The sequence below is a fragment of the Phocoena sinus genome, chromosome 1, assembly GCF_008692025.1.
Source record: "Phocoena sinus isolate mPhoSin1 chromosome 1, mPhoSin1.pri, whole genome shotgun sequence".
Classification (NCBI taxonomy): Eukaryota; Metazoa; Chordata; class Mammalia; order Artiodactyla; family Phocoenidae; genus Phocoena; species Phocoena sinus.
In genome coordinates, this window is record NC_045763.1 from 80545621 (window position 1) to 80567591 (window position 21971).

The following is a 21971-nucleotide window of genomic DNA, read 5'->3' on the forward strand; positions in this document are numbered from 1 at the left end:
TATCTTAATCATAATGCTATACTGCCTCCTCTAGTAAGCACTAATATATGGCAGCTTCAGTATTTATGATGATGATAAAGTAGTGATAGTGGGTTCCTTACGTTCCCCAGAAATAAAAGCAAATACAGACCATCAAAACAAATATATTTAAGATACAAGAAAGGAAATTTTGTTTAGTGTAACACTGACTAGCTCTCACTGATCTTTAACACAATGTTAAAACAATAATAGAATAGCAGTGACCAATAGGTGCTAAGACGGGTTGTCTCATTTCTTTTTTATAGGGGCAGGCGGATCACACAATAATATAGGCCCTTATGTTCAAACAAGGTCCTGCACCTATTTGTTTTCAGTTACTCAGTTACATTTACAGAAGCCTAGCGGTAATCTTCAGTCTTCGTGATCTTTGAAAGCCACAAACCTTGAAGCAGAATCTTCCAGCAGGAAGGTGACAATCAGAGAGTGAATTCCCGAATATAAATCTATGCCTAGGCCATTTCAGGGAGATAGTGAGAGAACATGAGCTGCCCTGACTTAATCACTTTTTATCTGTGTGACCACAGATGAGACACTTAGCTTCTCCGAGCCTCCGTGGTAGTATCTATCATGTATGATAATGAATACAAGCACCTGTGTCAATGTCAGGAGAAATTCCACTATATAAACAGAAGCAACAAAACGTCAGAAATTTTAAGTGTTAAAAACATAATAGTTGCATTTCTTTTTCCTATTTTTTAGCTTCAGGAAGTAACAGCACCAATGTACATTTTTAGCTGGCACTTAGACATTGCTTTTTATGTGTCAAACGCTATTCAAAGCACTCAACATCTATTAACTCATTTAATCCTCACAACACAACAATCCTATGGAGTAGGTACTATTACCTTATATTACAGATAAGGAAACTGAAGTACAAAAAGGTTAAGGAACTTGCCCAAGGTCATATAGTTGGAAAAGAACCCAGACAGCCTGCTCTAGAATCTACTATTTTAAAGCACCTAATAAATTATTTTATTTGTTTGACATGTGGCCTTTTACTTTTAGATGACTTTTTATACTCCTGATCTTTAAAGCAGTGCATGCTACTAGATAAAAATACTGAGAATATTTTAGTAATCTTAGGGTAGGCTGTCCTTCCTAAGCAAGACAAGGAAGTTGTAACCCATGAAGTAAAAGATAGAGTAACTACATAAAAATTAAAAACTTCTAGGTATTTATAAACCAAGCTATAAGACAAATGACAAACTGGGAGATATACTTGTATTGAAAATAACAGTCAAAGAGTTAAATGCCATAATATATAAATTAATAAGAAAAAGGGAGACAGTTCAATATAAAAATTGGTGAATAATATGGAAAGGCAAATTAAAAACAAGAAACAAATGATCAGTGTATATGAAAATATGCTCAATCTCATCAGCAACAAAGAAATAATAAGTTAAACAAAAATGAGATACCACTTTTTACCCACGGATTGTCAAAAAGAGAAAAAAAAACCCAATATCCCGAGGAGCAAATGTGTGGGCAAAAGAATATTTTTATATGATATTATAGAAGTACAAATTGCAATAACATTTTTGGAAAGAAACCTGGCAGCGCATATCAAAATGTAAAATGTATACGCTTTTCGATTTAGCAATCTACTTCTAGGAATCTAATCTACAGAAATGTGCATGCACCCAAAGCTGCATGTCCAGGATGTTCACTGCAATATTATTGCTAATGGTCAAAAAAAAAAAAAAAAAAGGTAAATCAAAATTCAGCAAAGGGACTGACAAAATAAACATAGCTTTGCAATAAAAGAATACAAAGGAAGTGGAATTTTATGCACTGACATGGAACTATCGCCCAGAATATTGTTAAGAAAAGAGTTTTTTTGTGGAGTGAAGTGAATAGTACAATTCCCATTTATATAAACGAAAACCACTCACAAATAGAGTATGTAAATATTACAATATCCCTTATAGTGCAAACATACCTTATATAAATTTACAGTAATGGATCTGGAAGGACACACACTAAATGGTTGATAGTTATTGTAAAAGAAGTTATGCTCATGTGCGTCTCACAGGAACAGCACGTGAACTTGAATTTGCCTAATTCCTTATCTGTAAAGGAAAGCTATTTTCAGCATAGTGCTGGTCAGTATCATAGTGGACTCTGATTTTTACTCTGTAACATTTTATACCATCTGAATTTTTTACAATGAACATATACTCATTTATTATTTATCCAATTTCAAAATTTTTAAGGAATCAAATACAAAGAAACTAAAGCACAGAAATATTGAAAAAAATGTGCTGTGGTGGCTAAAAAACACCCCCCAAAGATATCAGTTCCTAATCCCTGGAACCTCCAAATTTTACCTTATCTGGAAAAGGGGGCTCTGTAGATGGGCTTAAGTTAAGGATTTTGGCCTGAGGGGCTAAAATTATCCCAGTGGGCCCTAAATGAAATCACATGCATCCATATAATAGGGAGACGGAACGAGATTTAACTGCACACAAAGGGGAAGGTGAGGTGAAGATGGAGCAGAGAAAGATGCGAAGATGCTGGTCTTGAAGATTTGAGTGATAAGGTCACAGGCCAAGGAATGCTGGCAACCACCAGAAGCAGGAAGGGGCAAGGAACATATTACCCTTTATAGCCACCAGGGAGGCTAGTTCTGCCAACACCTCAATTTTGGCCCAGGGATACTAGTTTCAGAATTCTGGCCTCCAGAACTCTGAGGTAATAAATTTCTGTTGTTTTAATCCACCCAATTTGTGGTAGTTTGTTACAGTTGCCACAGAAAACTGTATATGTACATTTTAGAAAACTTAGAAAAATGCATAACTGTACATAGAAAAAAAATCACTTGTAATCCCACTGCCCAGGAATAACTGTGAACGTTTTTGGTGAATTCCTTTCTAAATCTTTTACTTTTAAAACATGAATATACATATAATTATGTTTGTATATTTTTAACTTTACTGAAGTATAGTTGATGTACAATAAACTGCATATATTTAAGTATACAACTTAGTGAGTTTTGACATGTGCATGCATCCATGAAACAACTACCACAATCAATAAACAAATATTTTCATCATTCCCCCAAATTTCCCCATATGCTTTTATAACCTATCCCTCCCTAGATCTCTGTCCTCTGCTTTCTATAGAGTAGGTTGTATTTTCTAGAATTCTATGTATGTACTCTATTTTTATCTCTTATATCACTTGGCATAATGATTTTGAGATTCATCTATTTTGTGATATATCCCAAAAGTTCATTCCATTTTATTACTGAGAAGTATTCCATTATAGGATATACCACAATTTGTTAATCCGTTCAACTGTTGATGGACATTTGGATTACCAGATTTTGGTCATTACAGATAAAGCTGTTATATGAATTTGTATACAAGTTTTTGTGAGGATATATGCTTTTATTTCTCTTTGAGTAAGTAACTTGGAGTGAAATGGCTGGGTCATAGGGTGGGTGGTGTTTTTTGTGTCTGTACATATGTACATTTTTTGGTGCAAAGGTTTTCAATTTGCATCTTTTTCCTAAAGTGGTCCTTTCCCAATAAGTTATAAAACACCACCTTGTGGACAAAGCTTACACTTAGGCCACCCTGCCTGAGACTTGCAATCTCATTAATCAACAAGCACTTACTTGTTGAGCACAGACAGGGAAAGCCATGGCCAGCATTTATTACTAACCAAAGAAGCAATAGAAAACACTAAACAGTGAATGTGGGAGGGAGAGAGAGAGAGAGCTATAGTCATTGAGGGGAGAGAAGGAACATCACTGGGTCCTCAGGGAAAATTTTAAGGAGGCAGGACAGGAACTGAAAGTTAAAGGATGAATGTTTCTAGGATTTGTTTTCAGGTATAAACAAGAATGAAACTCTGTGTTCCTGGGGTCCAGTTCACTATCAGCGGGTGACCAGTCAGCTCTGGCCACCAGATTACCGTTAAATGCGACTTGGCTGTTGTCCTATTGGGTCATCAGCATTCAGCTAGTACCACAGTACAAAGGTAGAAAGGAGAGTTACATTGAAGAGAAGATGAAAAGAACACAGCAAGCAGAAAATAAAAATGCCTTGAGTCTATTTTGCAGACTCAAACCCACTAATCGATCTTTCCTACTCTAAGTTGAGCAAACATAGGACATAACATACACGCAGACCGGCAGTAGCACACACATTTTGACATAATCTGGCCATGGAAAACAAAGTCATTTTAAAGAAGTCATTAAATCATCTGGCTAAAGGAGCTGCCTGTCAGTCCACATCTCAACTGCCAAATCTGAGTGGGCCTCTGATCTCCAATCTGAGTTCCATTCTATACAAATGCTGGACACATTGCTTCACTCCAGAATCCGGCAGGCACACTTGATATTTAAAGCAGGTTATCTATTTTTAGTAGGTTGCAGAACATCTGTTGGCCTTTCTCCTTAATAGCCTGCTCAGTAGATGAGAAGGAGAAAAGCAGTATAAAATCATTTTACTGTTCCATACCATGATTAGTTTTCTCAAGTTGACAGCCAGCCTTAACAAGATTCTCCTCTTCAGGAAAGGTTCTTTTGATGGATGGTGTCCCTGTGGCTCTAAACTGAATAGCAGAAGCAAGAAGGAGGTGAATTCTATTGTTGGAGAGTCATTCTCCTGCTAACTCAGGTGTAATTGATAAAACCCCATACCCCACACAGCCCCAAAGTGCAAGTCCAAGAGAAAGGACAGGTCTTATTTTTTTGCTTTGTTTTAACTGTATTATTCCTAGCTCTGCTCCTTCTGGGCCTGAACTTGGTTACAAATAATAACCTGGGGCCAGAGCCAAGTTTAATATCACAGTACATTTTTGGAGAAAACAAAAATTCTCCAAATCTCAATTAAAAAAACCAAATGGGGCTTCCCTGGTGGCGCAGTGGTTGACAGTCCTCCTGCTGATGCAGGGGACGCGGGTTCATGCCCCGGTCCAGGAAGATCCCACATGCCACTGAGCCTGCACGTCCGAAGCCTGTGCTCCGCAACGGCAGAGGCCACAGCAGTGAGAGGCCCGCATAAGGCAAAAAAAAAAAAAAAAAGACATGTTATTACCAAAACAAAGGGATGTACGCTGGTTGAGAAATCCAGAGATTCGGGTAGGTAAATGGTTGATGAATTATAAAAATCTCATTACCCAACAAATCATCACAAGAAAGGTCCTGTGTTTTCTCATTCATGAAACTGGGAAGAATTAAGCCTGGGTGAAACTCAAATTTCTTTATTAAAATATGCCATGCTCTTGCCAGTGTGGTGAAGCATCTTTCCTTTGTAAACAAGCCCTTCAGCATTTGCGTCACTTGGCCAGGATCAGTAACAATCTCACTTCTTGGGCTGTTAAAGGCGGGCTGAGTGGATGTGTCTTTGAGAGGAAATATGGGAGGGAAAGCTCGCCTAAGATGCCAGTCTGACAAGATTTCACTTAGAATTTTAATGACAGGAATGACCCATCAGATGGCAACAAAGCTTTGAAAATAGGAGGGAAAAAAAACCCTCTTCATATGCATCCATGCATTTATAATTACATATAAGTATATTCATAAATTACATATTTAGGTGTATTTATATTTGTTTACATCCGTTATATCTATATTGTGGGATCTACAATTGTATCTGTGAAATAGTCCAGGTATAACATCTGAAAGGCCCTTATCATGTGGAGTAGGACATTGCAGCTTTAGGAAATAGACATGTTTCCTGTAATTTTCTATTTGAAAAGGAACGTGAATTTAAAGACATAGCTTCAACAAAACTGATCATCAAAATATTTTTAAAACCCAAAATTTGAAACAGAAAAATAAGCCACACTTAAGTGTCTTAATAATGACAACACATTTAGTTACAAAACTTAATTGAGAAAGGGGTATAAGCAATTATTAAAAGGCATTTGTGATTATAAAACAGCATTTATGGTATTTTAGCTCACATAGGGATGCCTCATAGCATGGTTTCTTGGGGACAAAAGTTCATGAGATGGTCACACATATCTGACAATTTCATCCCATCACTTACCATTTCAGTGAGCATTTACAGGATTCCTACTATGTGCCAAAGAGTATTCTATTCATTGGAAATGTAAAGACATGTGGTATGTGCAGCTCTGCTTTATCATTACAGTCAGTGAGTGTGGAGTCTTTTCTCCCAGAGTGCAGCAAGCCCCTCCCTCTCCAACCTCCAAAGCTCATAATCAGAGCACATTTTCTGATGCAGAACACCAAAAGCAAGCACAACTTATCTTCATCAAAACATGTAATTGAATAAGTTTAGAGTAGCAAATGTTGTCCCCACATAGAACGAAATACTATTAGAATAAATTGTTCTTACTCTGACATCCTATGTGCAGTATCCATTATTCAGACTATCTTTCAATTTTGACCCACTTGTGCTATGCTTTTATACATTGACACACACCTTCATGATAACTACCATTGTTTGCCACTGCAGGGCTCTGGACTGGGCACATAAATATACTGTCTCATCTAACCTCACAACCACCACTTACAATAAGTACTATCATAACCATTTGCATTAAAAAAGCGACACTGAGGCCACGGGAAGATAAATAATGTGGCAAAGGTCACAGCCAGTGAGTGGCAGAGCTGCGACTCAAACACTGGTCTAGGTGATTCCAAAACTCTGGTCCTTCCACTCTATGCTGTAGTTGTCTGTCTCATCTTAACCTTGTCCTTCCAAAAGAACCAGGTGATTCAGGCGTTGGTACCCATTTCTGCCAATTCATGTCACTGCTTTCCCCTCGGTCACTTCAGATAGTCTTTCCCTGCCATTAGCCATCCCACCATGTCGGCTATTCTCAGACTAATCCAGAGTCCACACAAATAGAAACACTGGCCAACTGAAGTACTAGTTATTAAAGTTAATGAGAGTAAGATGTTTAATGCATTGGAAAGCAGATTCTTAAAGTTCATTCACATTTGTAATGAGTAAAAAGCAACAAACTTTAAATGGCACATGACTTCTTCACTGGTTTTCAGCCTTAACTTCCAAGAAGGCTTTAGAATTATTAAATGTTATACCCTGACAAAGACATAGTAACAGAACTTCCACTTAATAAAATATTTATGTACTAGCTGACAAAAAGTCTTTTCAGTAAGTTAGATAATTGAAAACAGAAAAGGTAAACTGGGAAGCACACTATATACATCTTGACTAGCAGGGATTTTTTTAAATGATTGATTATGAATTCCGTAACATTTCAGTGTGGTACACATTCAGTTAGTTATTGTTGATACAACTGGTTATCAATTTTAGCTTTAAAAACATAACCGGGTATCTCTGTGACACAACTGTTGGCGGTTCAAGCCTAACCAAAGGTGTAATTTGACCTTTCAAGGATTTAGGATTTTCCTGCTGTTTATCACCTGCAAATTTCCTCCTGTAAAATTTATCCACCAGCATTTGGGGCCCTATCCACTTCATGTCTGATACTTGTTAAGGGCTCCCCTAGCTCCCCAGTCCTGATATCTGTCAAGGGCCACCCCACTTCCCCAATCTGACTCTCATGGAGTATCTGCTGGGATATCGGATTTATACCTTTGTAACAGGAATTCCTGAAACAGAGACCTAAGAACCCAAGTTCTGGCAGGATAAAATCTTTAACAACAATGAGACACCACTACACACCTATTAAAGTGGTGTAAATCTGGAACACTGACAGCACTAAATGCTGATGAAGATGTGGAGCAACAGGAATGCTCAGAAATTACTGGTGAGAATGCAAAACGGCACAGCCACTTTAGAAGACAGTCTGGCTTTTTTATTTTTTATTTTTTTACAAAGCTAAACATACTCTTACCATACAATCCAGCAATCACATTCCTTGGTATTTACTCAAAGGAGCTGAAAACCTATGTCCCCATGAAAACCTGCACACAGATGTATATAGAAGCTCTGTTCATAATTACCAAAATTTGGAAGCAACTAAGATGTCCTTCAGTAGGTGAATGGATAAACAAACTGTGATTCACTCAGACAATGGAATATTATTCTGCACTAAAAAGAAATGAGCTATCAATCCTTAAAAATACATGAAGGAATCTTAAATGCATATTACTAAGTGAAAGAAGTGAATCTGGAAAGGTTGCATACTGTATGATTCCAACTCTATGACATCCTGGAAAAGGTAAAACTATAGAGACAGTAAAAAGATCAATGGCTGGAGGGAAGGTGGGAAATGAACAGATGGGGCACAGAGAATTTTTAGGGCAGTGAAAATACTCCATATGATACTACAGTGGTAGATACATGTCATTATACATTTCTCAAGACCCTGCAGCATGTACACCACCAAGAGTGAACCCTAATGTAAACTATGAACTTCAGGTGAAAATGATGTTATCAATGTAGATTCATCAGTTGGAATAAATACACCACTCTGGTGGGAGATGTTGATAATGGGGAAGGCCATGCATGTGTAGGGCAGGGAGTATATGGGAAATCTACCTTCCTCTCAGTTTTGCTATGAACCTAAAACTGATATTAAAAAATAAAATTTTGTAGATAGATAGAGCCTAGTTTATAAACAACTATAAGTAGAGAAAAATGTCTCAGTTAGATGAAAGGCAACAAAATGATCATATTTGATTCACTTAATTTTTCTCTCAGTGGGTGTAAATAACAAACTGACTTAAAGATAGTTAAGTTTTGATGAAATATCCTTTTTAAATTAAAAAAAGATAGCTATTTTAAATAGAAATGTCATCATTATTTGAATGTATTCAACTCACAGTGCTGTTGGGTGGGTGGGGGTGGGAGTGAATTTCTTCAGAGAAAAAAAACATTGTGTTCAGTACTGAGCAGACATGGAAAGTTGAAAGTATCCCAACTGTGTTGGCTACATGTTTATATAACTGGTGAATGTGAACTTTTTTTATGGTATAATTTCATACACAAAGGCTGAATTAAAAAACAAAGAGATTAATGAAAGAAAATCCACTAATATTCACTTGAAATCAAATACATATAGTTTAAAGCAGAGAATAAAAATGCTAGCTGGTTAAGGCTTGCTGTTTTGCTTTTTTTTTTTTTTTTTTTTTAAAAAAAGGCTTTAGAATGTTTCTTTCTATGTCCCTCAACCTTCACATCTTGCATTGACGGAGTTTTTTTTTATTTATTTATTTTCATTTTCTCTATGGTGATATAATCAAAGGAGAAATAGATGAGAAACCTGATAATTTCAGTCTTCATTTCAAACCATTAAAGCTGAATTGCATCATTTCCTTTCTAAAGATTGAAGTTCTCCAAAAGTGAACAGATGAAAGGTCTCAGCTTTCTAGGACACTTGTTCATCCACTTATACAAATAACATATAATAATATGCATTCTAAGACTAGTTATTTTTCCTTTAGTATTTCAAAACAGCATGAATTGATGTAGTCTAGATCAGCTATTAAGCCCCTCCATTGCTTGCCCATCAAGAGCTGGTCGGCAGCAGAGGCTTAGAGAGCTGCATTACTGAGCCACAGCATTACCAAACAATGATCATCACATGAAAGTAGATTCTCCATCATAAACAAAATTTTTTGTGGCTGAAATTATGATTCTGGGTGCAGGCCTCCAGCTCGAGCATCAACATTGATGCAAAATTGATGAAACTTCCAAGTGAAATTGCACTGTTTGATCTTCACAGCCCTGGAATAACATAGCTTAAAGCTACAGTTTCTGTAAACTAACTCTGCACAAACTACTTAGCCAGTACGGATGTATTGACATAGAGTGCCCATGAATGACATTAGGGCTACTTAGAAAAGAGGCAAAATAACAGCAAAAGAACGCAGCAATTGGTTCTGAAAATCACCTTTTTCCAGTGAACCTCTCTGAAAAATTACCATTTTCTGCTGAATCTCACTCAAAAATTACCTTTTCCAACTGAAGCTCTCTCAAAGTGCCTCGATGTTAAGCAATATGGTTTTAAGTTGAAAATGTCACAAGGCCATGAAAAGAAATTGATAGAAAATTTCAGGGTTCCTTGTTGATATTTGAAGCAGCCTGTGGATTTTTGTTCTTTAACACAGATCTGCTCTGCTGCGCTACCCGCTTTGATTTCTGTATTGCCAAAAACAGCATGTTTCTAGGCTTAATGGTTTCACAAAGAAGAGTACGAAGGTGATTTAGTTATTTTTGCCAAGGTTCTGTTACTAGTAGGAAATTGGTAAACAGATGTTTTCAAAATCCTCTCCACTCACCGTGGAACTTTTTAAAAAGTGCAGTAAATAAAATTTTGAAATTTCTTTATCTTTTAAAAGAAACTATAATTCTAGTTACTGTAGTATCCTTTTAGGAATTAGGCACTTGAGCTGAGACTTCCTTTTTTCCTGACAGGAGGAATTTTATTTCTTCAGTCAAAAGATGCAGGAAAGGCCTCATGCATCTTGGAAGAAGGATCATTGGACTGGACATCCAAGGACTTCATCCAAATGTTCTAGACTTGAGTCTACCTCTCACAGAAGCATGACCTTAGGCAAGTCCTAGTGGAATAAGGGAATGGACAGGATAATGTCAAAGGTTCCCTCCAGCTCTAAATTTCTACAGTTTCCTCTTAGTCCAGATTTAAAGACAAAACATGTATCAGGGGTTTGTTATTATAGGTGTTACTAAAAGAGAAGTTGTAGAATTTTTTTGCTTGTTTGGGTTATATATGTGTGTGTGTATGTGTGCCCTTGAAAACCAAAGAAATGCTCCCCAACCTGAGATGCTTTGGGTCTGATCTCATAGAGGAACAACCTAGGTGGTTACAATGTCAAAGTAATTGACCCCTCCCTGCCACACAGATGAATTCTCTCCCTTTCTTGCTCACCTTTTCTTCTCTCTCCCCTTCCTCTCTGCCTATCTGCTTCTTTCCACCCTCAGTTCTCCCCCTCTGCCTGTCTGTTTTCTTTCCCTCCCTCCCTTTCTTCTATCTTCACTCATGAGCCTTTTAATTTCTCCTTAGTACCTGCCAAGAAGATCTTGCTGCTAGAATGCAAGATTCCGAATAATATGGACTGCTATAGTAGATCAATCTTTAATATTTTTTCAAATTCATGAAATAATTAGGATTAGACATGCACCAAATGATGATTTTGGGTAAGTACTTAATTATCAGTATGGACTAAAATCAATATTCTGCTAAAGCTGAGGTTAAATAAATCTTAGAATATGATAATAAGTCTGAATGTTTATATTTAAAATTAATTAGAGTTAAAATTTTATTGTTAACATTTTTAATAGTCAAATGTTAAAGTTTTAACACTATAATGCAGGAATAATAGTATCTTCATTTGCTCACTGCTGAATTGCCTTTGCAGTCTTTATCTTCATTTATGATGCTAAGTAGATTCTCACTTTCAAGGGGCACATTTAATATTTGATAAACTGTTTTGTGCAAAACAAAAATTTTTAAAAACACTTTTTAGTAACGTTTTCTATGAGAAACTGTACCTATGTTATATAACTTTGGCAAATATTCTTAAAAATCCTTCATTTCAATTACAGAATATGGTTGACAATCAAAGTAATAATTACAGAAATTTTTTAATTTAAATTTTTAGACTACATAGATCCAAAACTATAAGAAATTGTCTTATTAATGCATTTTTGTAAAGCCTGTTGTTTTGAAGCTTGATTAATAAGAATAAAATGTGCTTTAATGACATCATATTTTTCTAATGTTTTCCTTTTTCTTCATGCATTTTATATTCTTATTTTATCATGGATATTATTGTACAGGATTTTGGAGTTTTTTTCTCAAACAATTTTGAAATTGAAAAGATATTCTGCTTGTAATTCATTCTCCCAAGATGGGATGAATTCCAAAATGTTACTTTTTCTTGAAACACTCACAAGCAAAATAAAATTAAATGTCTAAAATTTAAATACAGTTCCTGGCGGAATATGGGAGAACATGTCCTCTCGTACATTGCTGTAGGAATTCAACCTTTATGGAGGGAATTTGAAATATCTAACGATACTACAAACACATTTACCCTTTGTTCCAATAATCTCACTTCTAGGAATTTTTCATATTGCTCCAACAATATGAAAATAAATAGACACAAGGTTATTTACTATAGCATTATTTGTAATTGGAAAATACTGCATATTTCTAAATGTTCAAACAGGCTTTTGGGAAAATAAACAATGCTACATATAGACAATGGAGTACTATGCAGCTATAAAAAGAGAAAGAAAGAAAGAATGAGAAAGATTCTGTGAATGGTTAGGGAGTGATTTCTAGGAGATATTTTTAAGTGAAAAAAGCAAAGTGCAAAACAGTATGTATATATTTAAAAAAAATTTTATCATAATATTTCAGCTCATACTCTGAATACTGAAGCAATATGAATGACTCAATAGTTTAGCTCAGATTTTACAGAGGATATATCTATCTTTATCATTATTTGGGGTTTGATTTTTAAAAATCTTACACTTTAATATATTTCTTCAAAGTAGATAAGTTGAATCTCTTCTGTGTGAATTTTTTTTCTTTTTTTAAGATTTTAAAAAGTCTTTTCCAAAATATATATATATATATATATATATATATATATCTCCACACACTACCTTCATACTATCTTTTGTGTAAAAAAGAAGATGGAGAAAATGCAATGTCTGCTTAACTTTATGAAAAAATAAAGGAAGAGTAAACCAGAAAACAATGAAATTGGCTATCTAGAAGGCGTTGGGGATGTGGGTGAAATGGGGGAATGATATAGCGGGGGGTGACACTTCTATGAGTGTACTTTTTGTATAGTTTGATTTCTGGGAACATGTTTATAGTCTACATATTCATAAATTAAAATGAAATCAGTGAGAATGGTAGGAAGGGGCCTTAACACTGAAAACAAGCTGAAACCAATGGTATTTCAAAGGAACACCATAATCACAGTGAAGGTGAAAGAAGAAAAAACGGTGTGGGGAGAAGGGAGGGAGGGAGAAGTAAGGAAAGCAAGCAAAAAGAAAGAAAGAAAGGAAGAAAGAAAGAAAGAAAGAAAGAAAGAAAGAAAGAAAGAAAGAAAGAAAGAAAGAAAGAAAAAGAGAAAGAAAAAGAGAAAGGAAGGAAGGAAGGAAGGAGGGAGGAATCTAAATAACTTATGAACACAGATTTTGACTATATACTCTTAGTCTTTGGGAGAGGTGGATAGGTAGCTATGTGGGGGGAAAGAACTGCAGAGAAATCATGAACTCTTTCAATAGGTTTGTTTATTGTAATAGTATAGGTGAAGCAATTCTGAAACTATTTTAGATGTATTATAGGATTGAGAAAATAAATAAATGTGTTGTTGGGAACGAGGTTCTCACTGTGGAAGAAGGGACATACAAATACACAATGGAGGAAGGCAAGAAAGAAGCCTGTGGGGATGGACTGGAATTGGTGTCATGATTTTTAAAATATGTATGTATGTATATTTGCAACATATAGGCATATATATATTTATATGTATATGTATGCATATGTATATATGTGTGGATATATATGTGTGTGCATGTATAATTTTTAGGCTCTGCCCATTGAATCAAGAGTCAAAAATCAAAAACAGCCTAGTAGCTGTGACACTTAGTGTCCAGATCTTGGAATCAGTGCTCTTCAGATAAATGGTTAATTCCAGGCCTGGACAGGGTACGTATAAGAGAAGCCTAGAACATCTTGTTATGCCAAGAGTAAGGAAGTCCTTAAAAATAAGGAGAAATATATATATATATATATATATATATATATATAAATAGAGAGAGATATTATATTATAATGATTTTAATAATTATATGATATATAATAATATATAATGATAAAAATATTTTTATATATCATATATATATATATATAGAGAGAGAGAGAGAAAGAGAACACAGAGGTCAACTTGAAGAGGTGCCAACTGGAACAATCTGAACATCAAAATAATTAAATACAGTAATGAATTATAAACCTCGAGGAAACAGGATTTCATAAGTCCATAAAAATATTAAATAGACAAATAAATAAATTGAAGGAATGGGGGCTCTTGCTTGCAGTAGAGGCCACATGCTAACTAGAAAATGTGGAAGTAACTAGAGTTGGAAAAAGTCAACATCCTGCAATTATCACACTAAAGACTGTATCAGGAAATAATCATTATTGATACTAAATCCAGGGGGAAATTTTGATGAGGAGCAGGATATTTTCATGCCCTTAAAGTGTATCTTATTAGTAGTAAAAGAGAAAACCAGTAGAGAAATCAGAAATACCTTCACCAGATGATCAAAATTCACGTACCAAAGAGGGCCAGATAGGCATTGTGTACTTCTAGATATGATACCTAAGAAGGAAACATCACCTACATAGTACTGTGGCAGAGAATGGTTAAGGTGAATCGGCTCATGGCAAAGCATCAGACAAAATAAAAAATATTCTATTTAAAGCAGGTAAGGGGACCTACATTCTTCAAAAAGTCAGTGTCAGTTCCTTCTAGTTATGTGGAGCTCCCATTTTCAGTCCTCCAGCTGTTTTAGTTACCCCACCAGCTTACACTTCTGTGACTGCATCCCCATCTTGGGCTAAATGGCAGGAGGACAGAGAGAGGAAAAAAGCAACATGTGTCTTCCCCACCTTGTTGAAATCACAGCTATACTTATTGAGAGAGGAAAATTCTCCACTCTCAGAGTTTGGGCCACTGTGGGCTCTCTTTGCAGTCTCCACCATCACTGGCAAGAGATTCCTTGAGGGCTGGGAAGTGAGAAAATGGAAAGGAATAAAAGGAAATTTCTGCCCTCTCTTCCATCGTTACGGGTCCCTTTTCCTGCTCTTTGAGCCAGAACTAGAGGACTTCCGAAGGTCTCTCTTATTCTGCTCATGACCACTTCAGGGCTTTAGGCTGTGTTGAGTTCAGGCAGGGAGATATCAAAGGGGAAAAAAAGGTAAAATCACCACAGGTTGGGCATTATTTCAAATTCTGGTCTTCTTCCCCAATCTACCTGCTACTACTTACTTTTCAGAGTCCTAAAATAGCTGCACCAGAAATTCTGTCCAGATTTTTTATAGCTACAGAGAGATAGACAGAGTGAAGTATGATTATCTCATTTTACCCAGAACCAGAAGTCCTTTAGATATCTTTTTATATTGATTTTAATTTAATTCAGTTGTGGTCAGAGAACATACTCTGTAATATTTCAGTATTTTAAAATTTATTGATTATTTCCTGTGCCCCAACATATGGACTCTCTTGGTAAACATGAACATGCAATTGAAAAGAAAAGTTGTTGGGTTTAATGTCCTATAAATGTCAATTAAGTCAAGCTGATTGATAGTGTCATTCATGCTTTTCTATATCTTTACTGTTTTTTTGTTAGTTTGTTTACTGTACTATCAGTTACTGGCAAAGGGGTATTAAATTTTCAACCAGGAGAGAGGATTTGATCTTTCACTTTTTGCTTTATATGTTTTGAAGCACTGTTAGTACTTGGATACATATTTATAATTGTTCTGGTCTTCTTGATGTGCTGACTCTTTCATTACTATCAAACATTCCTATTTATCTTTAATGATGTTTTTTGTCTTGAAATCTATTTTCCTAATATTTTTATTATTTTCTTGATACATATTTTTTCTGTCCTTTTATTTTCTACCTATTTGTTTCTTTGTTTTTAAAGTGTACCTATTGGGGCTTCCCTGGTGGCACAGTGGTTGAGAGTCCGCCTGCCGATGCGGAGAACACGGGTTCGTGCCCCGGTCCGGGAAGATCCCACATGCCGCGGAGCGGCTAGGCCCGTGAGCCATGGCCGCTGAGCCTGCACGTCCGGAGCCTGTGCTCCGCAATGGGAGAGGCCACAACAGTGAGAGGCCCGCATACGCAAAACTAACTAAATAAATAAATAAAAAATAAAGTGTACCTCTTGTAGACAGCAAGTATTTGGGTCTGGGTTTTTTTTTTAATCTAGTTTGACAATGTTCTCTTTTTTTTTTTCATGATTTTTTAAAAAAAATCTTTATTGGAGTATAACTGCTTTACAACGGTGTGTTAGTTTCTGCTGTATAACAAAGTGAATCATTTAATGTCCTATAAATGATTATAATCATTATAATCATTGGTGTAATGATTGGTGTAATGACAATCATATACAATTTAATATATGGTTAAGTATATATGTATGGTTACAAATATAGCGAGATACCAATCTACAATTCTGGTAGAGGTAAGAGGTAATTTTGGTAAGATTGTAAGATCTACAATCTTACCAATCTACAATCATTACACCAAATCATATAATGTCCTATAATGTCCTATATACATGAACATATATCCCCATATCTCCTGTCTCTTGCATCTCCCTCCCACCCTCCCTATCCCACCCCTCTAGGTGGACACAAAGCACTGAGTTGATCTGCCTGTGCTATGTGGCTGCTTCCCACTAGCTATCTATTTTACATTTGGTAGTGTATATATGTCCATGCCACTCTCTCACTTCGTCCCAGCTTACCCTTCCCCCTCCCCGTGTCCTCAAGTCTATTCTCTACATCTGCGTCTTTATTCCTGTCCTGCCCCTAGGTTCTTCAGAACCTTGTTTTTTTTTTTGATTCCACATATATGTGTTAGCATACGGTATTTGTTTTTCTCTTTCTGACTTACTTCACTCTGTATGACAGACTCTAGGTCCATCTACCTCACTACAAATAACTCAATTTCGTTCCTTTCTATGGCTGAGTAATATTCCATTGTATATATGTGCCACATCTTTATCAATTCATCTGTCAGTGGACACTTGGGTTGCTTCCATATCCTGGCTATTGTAAATAGAGCTGCAATTAACAGACAATGTTCTCTTATTTGGAGTGTTTAGACCATCTACATTTGAAATGGTTATTGACATGGTTAGATTTAGTTCAACAATTATATTGTATGTTTTCTATTTGTCTCATCAGTTTTGTTCTTTATGCCTCCTTTCCTCTTTTTTTGTGCTTAATCAAATATATTTTAGCATCCCATTTTAAGATACTGCTTTGCCTTTTCAGAGTACAAATTGATTGTCACAATATTTAGGTCCCTTCAATAATTTGTCATTAACTGTCTTTCTAGCCCCCATATGCTATCAGCCTTCCCCAGCCCTCCCTCTGTGCCCTCTATATATTGTCCATTTTAAACTTCTCAGTATGACATGTTATAACCATCTCTGATTATTCCATACCTTCTGGGTACCATAATATATTCATAAACACAAATTAAATTATTAAAAGTCAAACTCTAGCCACTACACTAACATGGTACATTTGACAACACAACAAAGGAAGCAAATAGAGAGTAAGAACTTTAAACATTTTCGACCTCACCTCATTTATTCCCAAATATTAGCAGGAAGGTATTCTTGAGCTACTGCAGCACATTTTTTTTTTTTGTAGCACATACACAAGGGAAAAGCATATGTCCAGTACTGCATGGATTGGTGTAATCATAAATAAAAATAGAAATAGTGAAGGCTTTTGAAATTGAGTTGATTAAAGGCTTATACCTTCAAATATAAATTTTTATCATAAAGAGAACCTGAATTTCTCTGTGTTTAATTTATTAGTCATAATACAAGGAAGTGGCCAATCTTGGGTGAATTCATATGGATCAAGAGAGAATGCAGAAGAAGAAGAGAATTGCCCAGGATGAGACAGCTAAAGAAAAAAAAAAATAATCTAGACATGACCAAGATAGAGCCATTTCTCATAGATACTTCTGAACAAAACATATCAATTCTCTAGTGAAAAGGTTAAGAGATAAAGCAAACTGTAGGTATAGCATTTCTTAATTGTAGATTGGTATCTCACTATATTTGTAACCATACATATATACTTAACCATATATTAAATTGTATATAATTCTTTCCACATTGTGTATTGTAACATTCTCAACTTATATTTAATTGTCTAAAGTTTTAAGTTAAAAGAATCTGCAGAAGTATTGTTAAAATGAAACATCTCTAATCAAGTAGTCTCAGTAATTATTGCATTCAAGATTATATTATTCAGTCTAGACTTATCGGTTAACTGCATCCATTACAGAAAAATAAACAAGACCTATTCTTACTTAGGTATATCACACTTAATATTCCCTTAAGGTGTTTTCTCTGCCCAGTCAGCCTTTCCTCCATTTCTATGGTTGAAAGGCCTTTATTCATTCTCAAGACCCATCTTTAAATTATTGCTGTGGTAGGTCATTTACAGATAGCATTAATTTGTTATTCCTTCTTCCATGTTCCCACAGCACTGTGTTTTTACCTCTACCAAAATTCTTATCATTAGTAGTAGAGTTATCTGCTTCTGTTTTTTTTTTTTCCCCCAATCGATGACCACCCCCATAGCGTTTATTGTAGTTCAGGGAAAGAGCAGATAAAGGAGAAAGGAAGAATACCATATTTTATCCAATTAAAAATGAACACTTTCTTTTTCACATTTTAACACCTCTGAGAAAGGGCTGTATCTTACAATTTTTGTCTCTTACAGAAGAAATCTGGCAAGCAATCATGATGTAGTTGTTATTAGTTGTTATTGCCTGTACGTGCATGAACATGGTCATTTCAACTATCAGGCCTAAATGACTACAAACTCATTGAAGCCCATTTTACAAAGGAATACAAGTCATGCTCACTGTCTTAAAACTTTCTAGTGTGTTTAAGAAAGGTCCAGCAGCAAAACTTGCAGAACTTGCATCAGAAGCTTGGAAGAAAATTCCAGAGACTAAAATAAATTTTCTTTAAAATATGCTGTATCACCAATCCTCTTGACAGAATATTATGTGGATAAACACTAATGTTAATTTTTTAAGTTAAATAGGGAATTAAAAGAGCCTATCTCACATAAGAGATATATGGATAACTTTACGAATATCTTAGCCAATTTATTTCTTGTATATTTTCCTCTTTGGGTATTCACAAGAGTAACATGTGACTTAAAAAAATTATTGAAGTATAACTGACTTACAATATTATATTAGTTTCAGCTATATACAACATAGTGATTTGATATTTTTATACATTATAAAATGATCACCAGGATAAGACTAGTTACCATCTGTCACCATACAAAATTACTACAATATTGACTATGTTTCCTGTGCTGTATACTACAACCCCATAACTTCTTTATATTGTAACTGGGATTGTACCTCTTAATCCCTCACCCATTTCATTCATTTCCCCCACTATCCTTCCCTCTAGTAATCACACTAGAGTTTGATCACACTAGAAACAGACCCTGTATCTGAGTCTTTTTTTGTTTTGTTATGTTTTTCAGATTGCACATGTAAGTGAAACCATATGGTATTTGTCTTTCTCTGTCTGACTTACTTCATTTAGCTTAATACCCTCTAGGTCTATCAATGTTGTTGCAAATGGTAAGATTTCATTCTTTTTATGGTCAAGTAATATTTCACTGTACATATATGCCACATCTTCTTTATCTATTAATCTATCAGTAGACACTTAGGTTGCTTCCATACCTTGGCTGTTGGAAATAATGCTGCAATGAACAGAGGGGTGCATATATCTTTTCGAATTAGTGTTTTTGTTTTCTTCTGAAAAATACCCAGAGGTGGAATTGCTCAATTGTATAGTAGTTCTATTTTTAATTTTTTGAGGAACCTCCATGCTGTTTTCCATCAATTCTATATCATCAAATTCTATATCAATTTACAATCCCATCAACAGTGTACAAGTGTTCTCTTTTCTCCACATCCTTGCCAACACTTATTATTTTTTGTCTTTTTAATAATAGCCACTCTGACAGGTGTGAGATGATATCTCATTGTGGTTTTGATTTGCATTTCTCTGATGGTGTTGAACATCTTTTCATGTGTCTGTTGGCTATCTGGATATCTTCTTTGGAAATATGTCTATTCAAGTCCTCTGCCCATTTTTAATTGGGTTGTTTGCTTATTTTATGTTGAGTTGTATGAGTTCTTTGTATATTTTGAATTTAAACCCTTATCAGATATATCATTTGCAAATATCTTTTAATATCAAAGAGCATGCTGCCTATGTTTTCTTCTGGGATTCTGATGTTTCTGGTATCACATTTAAGACCTTAGTCCATTTTGAGTTTATTTTTGTATATGGTGTGAGGAAGTAGTCCAGTTTGATTATTTTGCATGTAGCTGTCTAGTTTTCCCAATACCATTTATTGAAGAGGTTGTCTTTTCCCCATTATATATTCTTGTCCTCTTTATCATAGATTAATTGACCATATAAGTGTGGGTTTATTTCTGGGCTCTCTGTTCTGTTGCATTGATCTATGTGTCTGCTTTCGTGCCAGCACCAAACTCTTTTGATTAGTGTAGCTTTGTAATATAGTTTGAAACCAGGGAGTGTGATACATGAAACTTTGCTCTTCTTTCTCAGGATTGTTTTGGCTATTCAAGGTCTTTTGTGTTTCCACACAAATTTTAGAATTATTTATTCTAGTTCTATGGGAAAAAATGCCATTGGTATTTTGATAGGGACTGCATTGAATCTGTAGACTGCCTTGGAGAGTATGGTCATTTTAACAATATAAATTCTTTCAATTCATGAGCACAGCGTATCCTTCCATTTGTTTGTGTCATCTTGATTTTCTTTCCTCAATGTCTTAGGGTCTATAGTCTTATAGTGTTCATCCACTCTTCTCCTGTGTTCACTGAGAATTTTTATGATCATTAACTTGAACTCTTTATTGGATAGATTGCTTATCTCTACTTCATTTAGTTCTTCTTCTGGGATTTTGCCTGGTTGCTTCATTTGGAACATACTCCTCTGTGTCCTCATTTTGCCTAATTTCTCTGTGTTCATTTGTATGTATTAGGTTGGTTGGTTATGTTTCCCAATCTTCAAGAAGTGGGCTTATGTATGAGACGTCTATGGGACACAGCAGCACACTCCTCTTTAGTGACCAGAACTATATGCTATAGGGGTGCCTCTTATGTGGGCTGTGTGGGCCCCTCCGTTGTGGTGGGGCCAACTACTGTGGGCATACTGGCTCAGTTGGCTGCCAGAGTCTGCCTTGAGTGGTGGCTGCCAGCTCACTGGGGCATGTGGCTGGGTCCTGGCATGACTGACTGTGAGGCCAGAGGGGCCCTAAGCTGGTGCTGGCCTGCTGGTGGGTGGGGCCAGGTCCCAGAGAGGCTTGTTGTGGGGAATCAGGGGGTCCCAGACTGGTGTTGGCCCACTGGTGGGCAGGTAACCTTCCAGCACTAATAGACTAGAGGGAGGACTTCAAAATGGCACTTGACAGTACCAGTGCCCTCATGGTTGAACAAGCTCCCCAAAATGACTGCTGCCAGCATCTATGTTTCCAGGGTAAGCCCTAGTTGCCTCCTATCCCATTATCAGGCACCTCAAGATCAGCAAGTGGTTCTGACCCAGGCTCCTTCTGAATTACTGCCTCTAGGGACTTCCCTGGTGGTCCAGTGGTTAAGACTCCGCACTTCTACTGAAGAGGGCACGGGTTCAATCCCTGGTCGGGGAACTAAGATACTGCATGTCATGTGGTGTGGCAAAAAAAAAATTACTGCCTCTGCACTGGGATTCTGAGCATGTGAGATTTTGTGTGTGCCCTTTATGAGATGAGTCTCTGTTTCCTATAGCCATCTAGCTCTCCCATATGTAAGCCCCACTGGCCTTCAAAGCCAGATGTTTTGGGGATTCATCTTCCTGGTGCAGGACCCCTTAGCTGGGGAGCCCAATGTAGGGCTTGGACCCCTTGGATAATTTAGCAAAATTATCTGTAATGTCTGTTACCCCTACATGCTTCAGAGCCAATTTAGACAAGTTTTGTTAACTAGGGAAAATACTCCTGAATAAAATAATTTCTATTATTATTATTTTCAATCCCAAATTTTATTATACCAAGTGGGGAGTCAAGAGATGACTTAATTTTCTAGGGGATGGATAAATGTTCTTAAGGGTTCCTGTGAATGCAAAACATCTCAAGATCAGCTAACATTGTTGAATTCTCAAGAGGAC